This window comes from Eleutherodactylus coqui, chromosome 1 (genome assembly GCF_035609145.1).
Source record: "Eleutherodactylus coqui strain aEleCoq1 chromosome 1, aEleCoq1.hap1, whole genome shotgun sequence".
Taxonomy (NCBI): Eukaryota; Metazoa; Chordata; class Amphibia; order Anura; family Eleutherodactylidae; genus Eleutherodactylus; species Eleutherodactylus coqui.
The window spans coordinates 356,609,119-356,626,110 of NC_089837.1; the positions used below are offsets into that span (position 1 = coordinate 356,609,119).

Below are 16,992 nucleotides of genomic sequence, written 5' to 3' on the forward strand. Positions count from 1 at the left end.
TAGATATTTCAATATTTGCTAGCAAAAGTGTTTATACTGTAGGTTACATATAAGTAAAGTTGTCTATACTGTGCAAAAATAGTTAATAGAGATGAGCGAACGTACTCGGATAGGCACTACTCGTCCGAGTAATGTGCCTTATCCGAGTACCGCTGTACTCGTGCTCAAAGATTCGGGGCGCTCCGCTGCTGACAGGTGAGTCGGAGCAGGGAGCGGGGCAGAGCGGGCGGGAGAGAAGGAGAGAAAGATCTCCCCTTCGTTCCTCCCCGCTCTCCCCTGCAGCTCCCCGCTCCGCAGCGCGTCACGAATCTTTGAGCACGAGCACAGCGGTACTCGGATAAGGCACATTACTCGGACGAGTAGTGCTTATCCGAGTACGTTCGCTCATCTCTAATAGTTAACAATCTGACCAGAAAAGATTACTATAAAGTAATGGGAGTAAAACAACGAATTGAAAGATTTCCCTCAATTACTATAATATGTGGGTAGCTGACAATTCCAAAGATGTAGTAATTATCTCTGAACTCACTTTCCCTACCGGACAGTACCGGACCATGCCATGTATGTTAATAAAGCATCCAGGAGTCCTCTGTACTATTTCTCTGAGCTCAGGACTCCTGGTGATTCATTATAATGCAGAGCATGAAGTATTTGCTGGCTTAAGGCCCATTTACACGCAAAGATAATAGCTCAAACTTTGTTCAAAAGATAAGAAGAATGATAGTTTTGAGCGATCATTTTCCATAAAGTACTAATGAACACTAATGTTCATTAGTACTTTATCAGCTTCCTTTGCGTGAAGCAGGAGGTGTGAGCTCTGTAATTAGCCCCATTGTTCAGCCATGGGCTGCTAAGAGAAAACAATGTACTCTCATTGTAGATAACAGCCTTCTAACAATGTTATCTCCTGCTCCCAGCCTTGGTCTGAATGATAGTTTTCATGCTGAACTAATTATCATCGTTCGAACGAAAAGTACATGATAGTAGCATTTACGCACAACAATTATCGCTCAACAGCCATCATTTTAACGAATTTTGAGTGATAATCATTGCGTGTAAATGGAGCTTTACTGCTGTGGAAGGAAAGTGAATTCAGAAATAATGATTATATCAGCTGTTGATATAGTACTATAGAGTACTACTTTATAGTAATTGAGGGCCATTTTCATGGAGCGGGGAACCTTTTACACACTCTGCTATGTCTACTGTAGGGAGTGAGAGGGGTGTATGACACAAAGACTCAAAATGAGAACCATGTTCTGCATAGGGCATAACACAGTGAGTTTAGCTTGGAAATGCTTGAGTTTGCAATCACATTAAAATTATGAGTATTTACTAATAGGAAATGAATTATTATTAATATTGTTACCCATGAACCATATATCATAGCTATATGTCCCTTGTATAATAATCACACATGATAAATTTAGCTCTGGAACAGGAAATGCCAGTGGCAACCAATAAATTGCTTTTTTATCAGGTCTTAATTACTGTCCCTCGATAATGTGTAGCACTGTGGTATATTTATCGGCTGGTTTTTTTTTCTTATGCTAAGTAAAAACCTTATTAGATGTTTACTTATAAGAAACTGTCTAAAAGAAGGATATATACAATATACAAAACAGAAGCATTACCAGTGCTTATGAAGGATAATGTAAATTGGCTGGGGACTGAGCTCCGTTGGCAATATAGATTCTATCAAATATTCTAAAGTATGCTAATCCCAGATTGATTCTTATAATAGATAATAGATTCTTTTCTTCAAATTGCACGGGTCAAACCAGCTTGTTAATTCCTTTTATTTATCCACCACACAATGACTAAATCTCATTGTTCTGAAGCGCAGATTAACAATACCGCAGCTCATCTCAGAACATGGTTTTTGATAATTGAGGGCATTGATTTTCACTCATGCCTTGCGGGTTAAAAACAGTTCTGCCGTACGATAATACCGGAATCCCCTTCGCTTTAATAGATACTAATCTTTAACTAGATTGTGCTCAGTCCTACAATGCCACAAAGTGTTGATGGCTGTTGATGAATGATATTTCTTCTCATAGTAATACCCTTAAATATTCATTATAATTGATGAATTACACAGAACAGGATTTCCCGATCCTTAGGGCTCCTTCACAGAGCGGTATGCAGTTTTGGTGTGTGGTTTTCACTGCATGTATATGTGCGAGCATTTTTTGTGCACGTTTTTTACATGCAAAATTTTTTAACACTCTCATAGACCTGAATGGATGATTTTGGTCCGTAATACAGTTTTTCACAATTTTTTTTTTAATACGCATGTGAAAAATGCATGATAGAATCCCACCAATGGAAAGAAATGGTGTTCTATGTTGCCCGTATGTCCACAAAACTTATGGATGTAATACAGATGCAAAATACACAAGTGTGACTGAACATTTAAGATGTTCTACAAATCATCATCATTCACACATAAAAAAAACAATATCATGTTAGAACTCATATTTAACCACGCACTGGTACTAGAGAATTATACTAGCTTGTTATTGGGTCAAGTTGCAATTCCTACACAGTGGTTAATCGCCCTTTAAAGAAGTTGTCTAGTTATAAGTTACTGGTGGCCTATCCTCAGAATAGGCCATTAATAATAGATTGGCGAGGGTCTGACACCTGGCACCCCTGCTTAACAGCCAGCTGGGCCTGGCACCCCTGCTGGGCGGGTCAGTGTTTATAAAACGAGTTAATTTCTGCAGGAAGTAGACAGCTCTGTTCCCACTATAGTGGCCATGCCTGCTATTGTATAGTGAATACTTGTATATTGAATTCCCATTAACTTCAATGCAAGCTGGGCCTGCAATATCAAGCCTGACCACTGCAGTGATAATGGAGCTGTCTGCTTCCTGCAGAAATCAGGTCAGTGCACAAGCACATAGCTCCCAGCAAACAACTGATTGGTGGGAGTCCCTGGCAACAGAACCTTGGTCAATCTACTACTGATGACCCATTCTGCTGATAGGTCAATAATAGTCTACAATGGGGGGTCTCAGTGATTGGATCACCATGAATCAACAAGTGAGATATGCTGTCATTGTGCAGTGTGCTTTACAGGTAACATCACTATATACGGTATTATAATACAGTATATCACAGTACACAGTACATGTGATCAAATAATCCCAAATTCAAGTTCATAGAATCATGGAATGGTAGAGTTGGAAGGGACCTCCAAGGTCATCTGCTCCTACCCCCTGCTCCATGCAGGATACACTAAATCATCCCAGACAGATATTTGTCCAGCCTTTGTTTGAACACTTCCATTGAAGGAGAACTTACCACCTCCCGTGGTAACCTGTTTTACTCATTGATCACCCTAACTATCTGAAAGCTCTTCCTAATATCTAATTTGTGTCTCCTCCCTTTCAGTTTCATCCCATTGCTTCTCGTCTTTCCTTGTACAAATGAGAATAGGGCTGATCCCTCTGCACTGTGACAGCCCTTCAGATATTTGTAGACAGCTATTAAGTCTCCTCTCAGCCTTCTGTTTTGCAAGCTAAACATTCCCAGATCCTTTAACCGTTCTTCATAGGACATGATTTACAGACAGCTTACCATCTTGGTAACTCTTCTCTGAACTTGCTCCAGTTTGTCGATGTCTTTTTTAAAGTGGGGTGCCCAGAACTGGACACAGTATTCCAGATGAGGTCTGACTAAGGAAGAGTAGAGGGGGATAATTACCTCACATGATCTAGACCAGACCTGGGCAAAGCACGGCCCGCGGGCCACATCCGGCCCGCTGAATAGCTCGGACCGGCCCGCAAAGAGTGTCCTGGTGACTCACCAATGAGTCCGGTGTCAGCAACGGGAAGCAGCGAAACTATGCACTCCGAAGCCTTGTCCATTTTGTTCACTTCTGTGCTGTGCTAATAGTTATTCAGGCCTTACTTATTCAAGCACCTCTACCAATGACGTAGGCTTGAATAACTTTATTAAACAGCACATAAGTTAACAAAATGGACAAGGCTTCGGAGTTGGTTGAAGTTAAGGGCTCATGCACACTGCTGTAGTTTCGCCCGGCCCGTAACCCAGGCGAAACTACGGCGTGCTGCTGCGGAGAGGAGATGGGAGTGCTCCTTACCGCTCCCCTCTCCATTGGCAGACACGGGGGCCGCGCCGTAAAACGGGGTGAAACACCGGGTGTTCACCGCGCCGTATTACAGCGCCATTCATTTTCAATGGCGGCCGTATTCTGGCCGCAAATCGGGCGGCTGGAATACGGCCCCATTAAGGCAATGTGCATGGAGCCTTCGTATGTTGGTCTGGCCCTCTAAAACCATTCCAATTTCTCATGTGGCCCCATGGGAAAATTAATTGCCCACCCCTGATCTAGACTCTATGCTTCCCTTAATACATCCGAGAATTGTGTTTGCCTTTTTGGCTGCTGCATCACATTGTTGACTCATGTTCGTCTATGATCTATTAGTATACCCAAGTCTTTTTCACATGTGATGCTGCTTAGCCCAATTCCTCCCATTCTGTATGTGCTTTTTCATTTCTCTTGCCCAGATGTAGAACTTTGCATTTCTCCTTGTTATATACCATTCTGTTAGTCGCCGCCCACTGTTCAAGCTTTTCTAGATCTTTTTGAATACTCTCTCTCTCATCCCTAGTGTTAGGTATCCCTCCTAGCTTTGTGTCGTCAGCAAATTTGATCAGTTTCCCATCAATTCCCTCCTCCAGGTCATTTATAAAAATGTTGAACAACACTGGGTCTAGGACAGAGCCTTGTAGTACCCCACTTGATTCATTCTTCCACTTGGATGTGCAGCCATTTATGACCAGTCTTTGAGAACGATCACTCAGCCAGTTCTGAATGCACCTAACAGTTGCCTTATGAATCCCATATTTGGTCATTTTTTCAATAAGTATGGTATGAGATACTTTGTCAAATGCTTTACTAAGGTCAAGAAAAACTATATCCACCGCATTTCCCTGATCAACCCAGTCAGTGATACTGTCAGAGAAGGAAATTAGATTCGTCTTGCATGACTTGTTTGTTACAAACCCATGCTGGCTCTGGTTATTTACTCCATTTTCATCCAAATACTTGCATACATGCTGTTTAATAATTTGTTCAAAGTTCTTTCCCGGTAGAGAAGTCAGGCAAACAGGCCTGTAGTTTCCTGGATCCACCTTCTTCCTGTGTTAGGAGCTCCAATTCTCCTTGTTTGTTTCCCATGCTCTGGGTATTTGTATAAAAACATTTTAGTTTGTGATCAGTGTCTCTTGCTCCTCTACTTGCCTTCTGAATTTTTTGTCTTTGTTCTTTCTTTCCACTTCTAATAGCGAGGGTCTCAAATGTATTAATTAGCTGTATATTTTTACCTGGCTTTTCACTTCCCTTCCCATATTGTTCTAGTTTAAAGCTCTCCTAAAGTTCTCTATGGGAACTAGCTAAAAATGAAAAGAAAATATGGAATACCATTAAAAAAGTTTTTTAAAAATACCTTTTTCCCATTAAAAATCGAATGAAAAAAAACCCCATTTATTTGGTATTGCCATATTACGGTAGTAAAAATCCAAACTATTAAAATATTGCGATATTTATCCCACATGGTAAACACCATTAAAAAGTACAGATTGCCAGAATTCTGCACTTTTTGTTACCCCAGCTATTTAAAAAAATTTAACAAAAAGTGATCAAAAAGATTTTGCCTTTTGATATCTACAGATCCTCGGCTGAAGGCAGAAAATAGCAAATTATTCAGGAAAATCATGTTATTCTCTTTGGCACATCATTTCAGAAGTGATCCCTTTAACACGTTAATTAATTTTCATGAGTAAAGTCTTACGCCTTGTACAATTCCATCTTTCTCCCGTCAGGTATTAAACTATTACAGTGAAAAAAAAGAAAGATGTATGTACCCAAAAATGGTACAAATAAAACTACAACTCAAAATCAGATATTAGAATATATGTGTGTAAAAAAATGGCAGCAAACAAACATTTAAATCCTTGTTGACTGCAGGTTTTTTGGTACACCCTGTTTTCTCTGGACTATGACAAAACTGACATCACCTGCATTTAATTTTTTTCGTGCATGAAAAAACAGATATGTATCGTGAAGGGTATCGTTTCTCCTTAGGAGAGCACCTATAAGGTGAGTGAGGAGACTTATAAGGCTATGCATGCGCCTCTGGGAAATATGCAAATAAGCAAGATGGAACAATACCTCTGCAGCGCCACCTATTGGAAAGCAGAATTCCTTCAAATCAATGTCTGACCCTTTATCCAGGTCTTTATAACAATCATTGTTCTCCTCACACACCTTCAAGGTGCTTTCCTTAAGGAAAAACGAAATCCTCTGCCTCACGTCACAGGCCTCTTATTAGCCAAGCCAGAATCCTACTGCACACTGATGAGGGGTAAAATCCCCGAAACAGCTGTCTGTGTATGGATTCCGGCTTGGTTTTCAATTTCCAGTCATTGTTATGAAGACTTGTATAGAGAGTCTAACATTGACCTGCAGGAATGCTGCCTTCCAATAGGTGGCACTGCAGAGATATTGTTCCATCTTCCATATTTGAAAAACATGAAGCAACATGGACAAAGAAAACCGCACATACGCAGCAAAAAGGCGTGTAACGTGCAAATACACACAATGAAAATGGTGATTTTTTTTTTTACAGCCCAAAATTGTTCATTTGCAATGAGTCCCTTGCAAAACATCCTCTGGAAAAGCCCCCTGAGTGCACCCTGACTGCACGCATACAGTACGGCATTTGTGCTCCAGACATTTCGGGAAAGCATGGATGTTGCTGGCATTTCACATGCATGTTGATGTGGCTCACACGCTGTATTAATACCAGTTTCTATGGAAACTACATGTAGTCTGCAACGACTTTCCACAATTACAGACATCACGCAGGAACACCAGCTACTCCGAAATTTCATGAAGTGTCTTCTGAATTTTCAGCGTTCAGACTTTCTATGCAGGTAAACCTTAGCCAATAGTCCTACGGTAATAATCCCAAACTGTTTTGTATGGGATGTGTGTCATCTATGCCAGAGACGGAGGTACGTGACGGAACTTCAGACACAAGTGTGAGCACATCCTAAATCAGCCAATGCCTAAAGGCAATGCCTACCTGCCCCCCTTAGGGATTCTGCAGATGACCCTTTTTGCACACGTAAACTATATGCGCAAAATCCAAAGAGAATAGAACCTATTGATGTCAATGGGTTCGTTCTCGGTACCGTTTTTTGGATCATTAGGACTATTATTTGAAATGTGCGCGCAAAAAAGTTGGATCTTTTTGTGTATTGCACAGCAAAGACCCCCATTAAAATCTATTGGAGGTGCGCAAATAGGCATGCAAATGCACAATGCGCTGCGCAATTACGTAAAAAACAGAACACATCTAGAACTCAGGCTAAATAGGCTTCTATATCAGGGGCAGGGAGTTTTGCACACGCAAGTGAACATGCCCTGCGTCTGCAAAAGGTAGAATACTATGCGCCGATGCGCGCACAAGTCTACCTCATTCACAGCACACATGAAGCGTGTGCATTTGCGCATATGGACGTCCGAAGAAGCCCTTAGTGGTGTCTTTTTTGTTGCTTTTTAGTTCTTCCAACGCACAAAAACCGCAAAAACGGCAACTTGCATTTTTTTTGTGCGTTGCGTTAACATTAGAAAGTCCCGTTGACAATTGGGGGAAAAAAACGATTCTTGCCTGTAGATGGACAATATCTAGTTTTCAGAAGAGTCCATTGACAATAAGTTGCTCACAAGTTGTCCCGCTGTCAATCAGTTTTGTTCTGTGGAGAAATCTGACAGTAAGGCCAGCTTGATTTCAATGCGTTTGTTCACATGCACGTATCTTTCCTGCGCAGTGCCGTCATGCAAAAAAAAAAAAAAAAAAGCAACATGCTCTATTTTCCTGCACATTTGTGCACCAAAAGTCCCCATAGAAGTCAATGGGGATGTACAAATGCGCGCATACTACGCTAGGAGATACGTGATATGTTGTATAATTGTGCAGGAAAAGAACACATCTTGAACTCATTAGACTAATTAGCCATTTCAATGTCTGGGAGCATTGGTGCATATTTTATTGCACACGCAAAAAAAAGCAAAATATACACAGATGCACGTGCAAAAAAAGCAACGTTCATTCCACAAATACATGGCACTCACGAACGCACAAATATGTGCAAAATATGTCACACTTAGGCTAGTTTCACGTGGGCAATCGCGATTCTACCATGGCAAAACTGAGTTCTTGTTTCCGCCATTTTTGAGGATCAGCAATGCTTTTTCTTGAGAATAAGTTTGCAGCGCTGCTACCTTCGATAAAATTGCGCGACAGTCAATAGGACTTTTTAATGTTAAAAACGCATCTCACGAAATCGTACGTTTGTGCGATGCGATGAAAAGAAGGCTCCATAGGAAAATTGGGAGATTAAAAAAGAAAAGAATCGCACATTGCAGAAAGATAGAGCATGCCGCGATTTTATTTTTTTCGAAACATCGCAAGAGTGAAAACATTGCAGATGTAAAGGAAACCATTGGAAATCATTGGTTTCATAATTCTGTCTTACTCACTCTTGCAATGCGCGAAAATCTCACCATTTTATCGCCTGTGTGAAACCACCCTGTGTGAAACCACCAGCTTATATGAAGCTATCCTAAGGCCGCTTTCACATTGGCACCAAAACCGCACAATTTTGCCGTGATGCGATATTGCAAGAAAACGCATGTATGTGAAGCCCATGCTTTCCAATGGGTTCCTTCACATAAGTGATGTTTTCTATGATGCTATCTTGTGAGAATGTGACTTTCGTGATAAAAAAAATCGTGCGATTTCAGCGATATCACAAAAAAATCTCAGGAACAAAGGCGTGTTTTTTTCGCAACAAAATCGCTGTCGCTCGTGTAAAAGATGCCTAAGTGTGACATTTTCCTGCAGCGTCATCAGAGGGGAGATTAAGTATTACACAGTGGCCAGTGAAATGCATGGGTTGTCTGTGTAATACAGGACAGGACCTCCAGGGTGAGAGACACTCAAAATAACCGCTCTCCACTCTGGTCAAGAGATGATCCTCAATATACTATCCCACACTACTAACTCACGCCAAAATTGCTGTTGCACGTGTAAGAGAGGCCTTTTAGGGAATAACTGCATTGTCTGTTGAAATCCACTATGTTTCATCTATGGCTCAGGACTCTTTACACAGGCAACAGTGATTTTGCCGCAAGAAAATCTAGGCAAAATTGCATCTTTGTTCCCGCGATTTTTCAGCGCTATCGCTGTTTTTTTGTGAGAATAATCTCTCATCGCATCACGGACGCTTGTGATAAAATTGTGTGTTAAAATCGCCTGGGCTTCACGTACATGTGTTTTCTCGCGCTGTCACATCTCTGCAAAATCGCACAATTTTGTCGCCCGTGTGAAGGAGGCCTCAGACTGCTGTTCTGTCCATAAACCATGCTTTACAGACAAGCAGTTCGAGTATCATTGCTGTCTAAGTCCTCGTTCAGACGAGCGTGGTTTACACCAATAGATTGCTATGGAAGCGCTCACATGGAGCTTTTCTTTACCAGCGCAGAATCTGCACTGGTAAAAAAGAAAGGACAGCGAATGCCGACTCGCCTGTCAGCTCCGTGCGCTGCATTGTCCATGATGCTGACCATCGGCTCCTATATGAGCCGTGGTTGCACTCTGCTCGCAGCATGGACATGTGAATGGGTGGACTCCGTGGAGTATGAAGCAGCTCGTTCACCGCAGAATTCCTGCATGTCAGCAGCGTGGTTTACATGCTGCTGTAGCAGTGTGTAAACCACGCTCGTCTGAACGAGGCCTAAGAGAAACAGAAAGGCAAGACTTCAGTGGACAAAAGAGCACAAAAATTAGATCACTGAGCGGTGAAAAAACAGCGCCTGGTAAGATGAATCCAGATTTCCGTTGCACCATGCTGGTGGAAGAGTCAGTACTTGGTGCTAGAAGCATGAATTGATGAACCCTTCCTGGCAGGTGTCAAAAGTTAAAACTGGTGAATGTAGAGTAATAACGTGGGGATGTCTTCTTGGCACAACCTGGGTCCTCCGATACCTGTGGATGGCAGCATGATGAACTTCTGCAGTTCTGAAGGCTAAAGGAGGTCCAACATATTACTAGCCAGGTGTCTCTAATATAGTGACCAGTCAGTGTATAAAGGTGCAAGCAATCTGAATATTAGCATAGTGAGACCATGCTACATTGATCGTCCCAGTTTGTGTGTTATTGTCTGCCTTATTATAAAAATGCTATGGACTGTGTCTGCTTGACTTTCAAGAAGAAGAATAAATGGCAGCGTCCCCCATCCTTCTCTAGCCTATTAGTGGGATAAATCTAATTGCTGTATATTGCGGTTACGTTGTGCACAATGACCAAGGTTGGTTTGCCAATGTTGATTATGTATTATGTGAAATCCCGATTTAAGGATTACTGCAAGAAAACAAAGCACAAGCTGTGTCCTACTCTGTAAGAATGTAACGGTTGTTCCCTCAGAAATGCTGATAACGCAGGCAGGTAGCTGTAATTTCACAGATCATATAGTACGTCCCTGCAATCTCTCTCATCTCTTCTTGAGCCTCTGTCAGAGCGCTCGTCAATGGGGAGAGAACCTTCACCTTGTGATAATGTGTTGTAAATTGAATGTGATTCAGCAATGACCGTGACTGATGAGTGTCACACTGCATTGTGCATTACATCTTACAAGTTCACGCCACGGAGAGAGGGGCTCCGAACACTTACAGCTATATTGATCCAACTCCACCATTCTACATGATGGGGCAGTACTTAGCACTCTCACCATACAGCTGGACAATATCTGCATGCAGTTTGTATGTGTTGGCCAAACATGCATGGTAGATAGTGCCAAAGCCTAATAACATGGTGTACTATATAATAGGGATTTCAAAAGAAATTTACTCGAAGTGGCCTCCTTCTGCTATGATAGGGGGCAGATCATCAGGTAAGTCATCCACAGTCATCTGCAAGAGATTAACCTCTTAGTGACGGAGCTTTTTTGTTTTTTTCCATTTTCGTTTTTTCATCCTACCTTTTAAAAAATCGTAACTCCCTTTATTTATGCATCGTTCTAGCTGTCTGAGGGCTTGTTTTTTGTGGGACGAGTTGTATTTTTCAATGGTACTATTTAATGTACCATATAATGTACAAAAAAATTCTAAGTGGAGAGAAATTGAAAAAAAACGACATTCCGTCATCTTTCGGTGCATCCTGTTTAAATAGCGCACAAACTGCAACAAAAATAACACGATAACTTTATTCCATGGGTCAGTATGATTACTACGATACCAAACTTATTTTTTTTTTTTGCTGTACTGCTTGTATTTTTTTTAAAGATATTTAATTTTTTAAAATTATTTTATGTCTCCATTTTCTGCGCACAATAACTTTTTTATTTTTCTGTCGACATAGTTGTGTGAGGGCTCATTTTGTGCAGTACGTCCTGTTGTTTCCATTGGTACCATGTCTGAATACATACGAGTTTTTGATAACTTTTTAGTACATTTTTTCCTGGAGACAGGGTGACCAAAAACGCATTTCTGGCGTTCTTTTTTTCAGACGATGCTCACAGTGCGGGGCAATAATGTGTTACTTTGATAGATCAGACATTTATGGATACAGCGATACCAAATACGTATTTTTGCTTTATTGTTTAGATTTTTTATTGAAAATATGGCAAAAGGTTTTTTTTTAACCTTTTATTACTTTTTTAAAAAAAAATTAGTAAAACTTTATTGTTTTTACTTTTACATTTTATTTTAGTCCCCAGGGGGGACCACAACTAGTGATGCTTTGATCGCTCCTGCAGTATGATGTAATGCTATGTAATGCTGCATTCTAACAGGCAATCTATCAAGTCACTCCATGGGGATGGCTCGATAGACATACTGCCAAGACAGCCCTGGGGCCTTATAGAAGGCCCCCAGCTGCTATGACTCCTGCAGGGCTCCCCCGATCTCACCGCGGGGAAACCATACAGGATGTTCGGGGCATTTAAAGGGTTAACAGCCCCACTTGGCCATGCAGCATGTCGGGGCTGTTGCACACAGGTGTCAGCTGTGATAAACAGCCAAAACCTGCGATGTATGAAGGAAGATAGCAGCGCTATCTCCCTCTATACACCTCCTACAATGGCAGGACGTAAAAACACTATGGGGCCATCACTAAGGAGTTACGGTACCAATCTGCGCTGAGAGTCCCTGGAATGAACTTGGGGTCCAACGAGGCGATCGCACCAGATTCCAACTCACACGTTCACACTGAAATTTGCATTATCTTCTGATTAGCTCATGCTCTTACTAGAAATTTTGCATTATATCTGCATTGAATTGGCGCTTCACCACTCATTAACATGTTCCCACAATGATAGCATTAGCCATAGATTGCACTGTCAAACGGCTCCATTCATGACTAGTAGCAGAAGGAGGCCAATTTGAGTATGCTTTCCTTATTTCAGTCATATCAGTGTTCCCATGGCACTTAGAGACACATGGAAAGTAAATTTCTGCTACTCGCATGCTACACCTCAACTTTGCAATCATTTTTTACCCTCTATCTCTTACAGGGGCCACAACATAAAATTGAAATCCATCTTCTGTAGCCCATGTGCCACACCATCATGTAGTACATCCATGCCTTCCTATTCGAGTACACTACTGTTATTACAATACAAAGCTGGGTCAGTCTTTTTGATTACGCCCTGTATTAGGCAGCAAGTGGACAACCAGTTCTTGAGGTTGATGTGCTTGAAGCAGGGTATTTGTTCATTATACCAGCCATTCCAAGTGAATGGCAATGACCACATAGAGATCGTAGTACACCTACACTATTAATGTAGCATGCTAGCATTGGTGTTGCTATATCTGTAAGTTCATTTTCCCTTAGTTCCACTATGTACATTACATGAATTAGTTAACTATGCCTACTTTTACTTCGCTCTTTTGCAATTTTTGCCTATTACTAAAATAATAGTGTAATGACTACATGGTACTGCTGTGGAAAGCAAGCATTACCAGGGTACCCTACTGTGCTTTCTGTAACTGCATGAGCTAATAAATATCATATATCAAACATAATGTGCCTCTCCAGATCATTCCTGAAAAACACTCTTGACAAAACGCTCCCTTCCTGGAGAAAGTAGGTTCTTTAGAACGAGAACAAACTACAGTGATAAACATAAGTATAATGTACATGGAAGTATAAAGTGACTCAATAGAAAACACAAGCATTTACAAGATATGACTGTGCAGTGCTATAATATACTATGTAACACATTACAATGTAGCACAAGGGTCAACATTAGCTTGAAAGATACAACTAGGTGAGAATAAACAGGATGTGATGTATCAAAGGTTTGGATAGAAAGACAGAAAATACCATATAAATGATAGGAACAAATGAAGACTTATACACTAGTCTATGGCATTGTGCAGAGCATGTAGTTGTAGTAATACAATGTGGTGACATACATGTAGTAGATCGAAAAAGGCGCTTTAGAAATATAGAAACATACAAAATTGATACCAGGAAAACCCCCCTATGGTCCCTCTAGTCCATCCTAATATTATTTCCTTATAATTTCTCTCTTAGGCCCAATGTTCATGGGCAGATTCAATATGCGGAATCGGCGCGTAAGATCCGCAAAACAAGCCACCCATAGGGAAGCATTGAGCGTCCGCACTTCATTTAACACCTGCGGATTTTTTTAAAATTTGATTTGCGGATGCCACTTGTGGTTAATAAATCGCGGCATGCCCCATGTTATCATGGATCACGCAAGGATGTGCTCCATTCATCCCTATGGGAGCTTACGATCTGCAAATACATTTGTGGATGCACTGCGAATTTGAAGGTTAAAATGAATCAAGTAGGTGGTGTCGCGCAGTGCATCCGTGTACAACCGCGTGGAAAAAACCGTAATCCATGATCTCCCAGAAGGAATAAAAAAACAATTTAATGATGACTCGCAGTGCATCTACTGCGGAAATCCGCATGAAAAATCTGCGCATGCCGTGGACATGAGGCCTTACAGTAAACTATGTTCTGACTTCTGAGGGCTTAGTCACATGGGCGCATCAGCGCCCGTGTTACTGCAGGAGGAAGATGGCCGTACCTCAAGACGGACGTCTCTCTGCAGCGCCAGGAGAAAGAACATGTGACCGGCTTCATTGCTGGTCATGTGTTCTTTCTTCAGCGCTGCGGGGAGTCGCCCATCTTGAGGTATGGCCGTCTTCTTCCTGCAGGAAGGGCTCAGTCACACGGGCTTATTGGCACCTGTGTACGGGAGCCGATGCGCCCGTGTGACTGAGCCCTGACTCTGATTGTTAGTATGAGGGCTTCTTCAGATGACAGTATTCGCACGTGTTTCTGTGCACGTAAAATATTCACGCACTAAACACAGAGAATTGAACCCACTAATTGCAATGGCTCCATTCTCATCAATGTTTCTTGCGCGTATGGGGAAAAAAGTAGAAACTGCTCTATTTTCCTACATATTTGCACATCAAGGACCCCATAGAAGTCTGCAAATACAGGTCAATACCCGCGCAAATGTGCAATACACTGCGCAAAACCACAGGGAACAAAACATATCTGGACCTTATTAGGCTAAGTAGCCTTTTAAATCAGGGCGGGGATGTTTCATATAATGTGAACATGGTGTGTGTGTGCAAAGAACACAGTACTATGTGCCGATATGCACACAAAATTAACTCGTTCATGCCCAAATGCATGGTGCTGAGGCGGGCGCATTTGCACATACAGCCGTCTGAAGAAGCTTATAGTCTCTTATCCAAATTACGATTTCTTTCACCAGCAGTTACATAAGGGTCTGCTTACACCAAACGGTCTTATTGTTTGAACGAGCGAACGATGTCAGAATTCACCCTTCACTCAGGCAGCCTGTTTATACCGGCAGATACATCGTTGGCTCGTTCATACGAGAAATCGTTCAGTCGTTCACATTTATTGCGTAAGTGATTGAGAACAGCTGAACAATCAGTAAATAATCCAAACAATTAGTGAACGAGCCAATGATGATTTTTATGCCTGCATAAAATGAGTGAAAAGTGAATGATTTATCGTTCGCCGTTCGATTGTTGGTTGCATTTACACTGGACAATTATCATTCAATTTTGCTTATTTGAGCAATTTTTTGAACAATAACATTCAGGAGCAGATGTTAGAGGTCCAGCACCATGGACAGCAGCACAACGAGCTCTAAGGTGGGAAAGGAAAGTTATGTCACAGAGGGGAAGAAAACAGCCCGACACCAAATCTAGACCTACTTTGACCAGACTCAATGTTTCACACTTTTTCAAGATAATAAAAGCACAAAATAACGTAATCCTTCCCTGTAAAATTTGTGTAGCAGAGCTGCGTCTAGATGTAGCCCCAGAATGAAGTAGGTTAAAAAAGTATACAAATCCCACTACTACCATTTATACCAATTTAAGAAAACTGAACAATTTATATCCATCAAAAGCTCATTTTAAAGTTTGTTTCAAGTTACAAAAAGCACAACGGCATTCCCAAACCACAGATGTAGCAGAAGAGAATGTGAGCTCCGTCTGATTGGACGGAAATCGTACGTGGAAAGAATACATGTATTTCAATCTTTTTGTCTCCATGAGCGATTTTTCTCGTAGATCAATGGTCCTCGATAAAGAAATCACTGCATGTCCTGTTTTTGGGTCGTTCATGTTTAGGAATCGCTCATTATTTCCTATGACAGACAAATAAAATTGCATTGCACTTGAATATAAATATTTCATGGAGTGCCGTGCATTTGTTCTATCTTCGCAGTTTTTTTCTATCTTTACTGTTGAAAAAACGTGATTTTTACAAGTGTCAAAAAATGCACGTAAAAATCGCAAGTAGAATGATGAGATGAAATGTATTTTTCTCACAACATGCATCGCAATCGCACGGATTGTGTGTGCACAGCCTTCTGAAAAGAGTCAAGCTGGTGTGCGTGCGCTGACTTCACTGGAGGACACCGCAGGAGATGCAGGGCAGGTGAGGCCCCTCAGACTTCACATCGCCTAAACTATAAGCATCATAACTTAGGTTATGGTGCTTGGAGTTGATGACAGGTTCCCTTTAATCTAATCAGTTTTATTTGCATGTAAAATCACAAAAACAGACAATTCCATGATACGCATGTCCAACTCAACTCTGCCACATCTATAAAAGTACAGCATGAAGCCTTCACAAATGAAACAAACCAGCTCAAACATTGTTCAACAAGAGCATTAATGATAGTAGATTGTATGGTGCAGAGATATGCAGATTCTCAGCAGGCCTGTCCAAGTTTCAGTGACTCTCATGGTCTTTGATGGCTCTATAACAGACTGCACTATTTGCTACATACAGACGTTACATAGCTGACATAGAACTGCAGATGGTTTCTACGTGTAGTCGACTGATTGGTTTATACACACACACACACACACACACACATATATATATATATATATATATATATATATATATATTAATGTAAATACCGTGTTTACTCGAAAAAAGGACCCTGTCTTATATTAATTTTTGCCCCAAAAGAGGAACTAGGTCTTATTTTTTGGGGAATGTCTTATTTAACCTACCTAGCCGGCGCTGTCCAGGTCCGTCACACTGGTCTCCGAAGTTCCAGAGCTCCACCGCATCTCCTGCACTCCTTGGCTGATGACAGATCATCACTTCCTGGTTGCGGGGTTCATAAATCCTGCCACCAAGAAGTGATTGCTGTGATTGGTACAGTGAGTTCGCTCTGATTGGCTGAAAGTAGAGCTCGCGGCAGAGATACGGAACTTCGGAGACCAGTGAGAGGCACCCGGACAGTGCCGGCTAGGTAATATTTTTTTATGTAGTCTAGCTAGGGCTTATTTTTGGGGTAGGGCTTATATTTCAAGCCTCCCCGAAAATAGCCAAAAATTAGGGTGGGGCT

At 41.4% G+C, this 16,992-nt stretch overlaps 1 protein-coding gene across 4 annotated transcripts in view; it reads right to left on the minus strand.

Moving 5' to 3' along the window:
* The window catches only part of SH3RF3 (SH3 domain containing ring finger 3), a 405,318-nt gene that overhangs the window by 199,447 nt on the left and 188,879 nt on the right, over positions 1–16,992 (minus strand). The window lies entirely within an intron of this gene.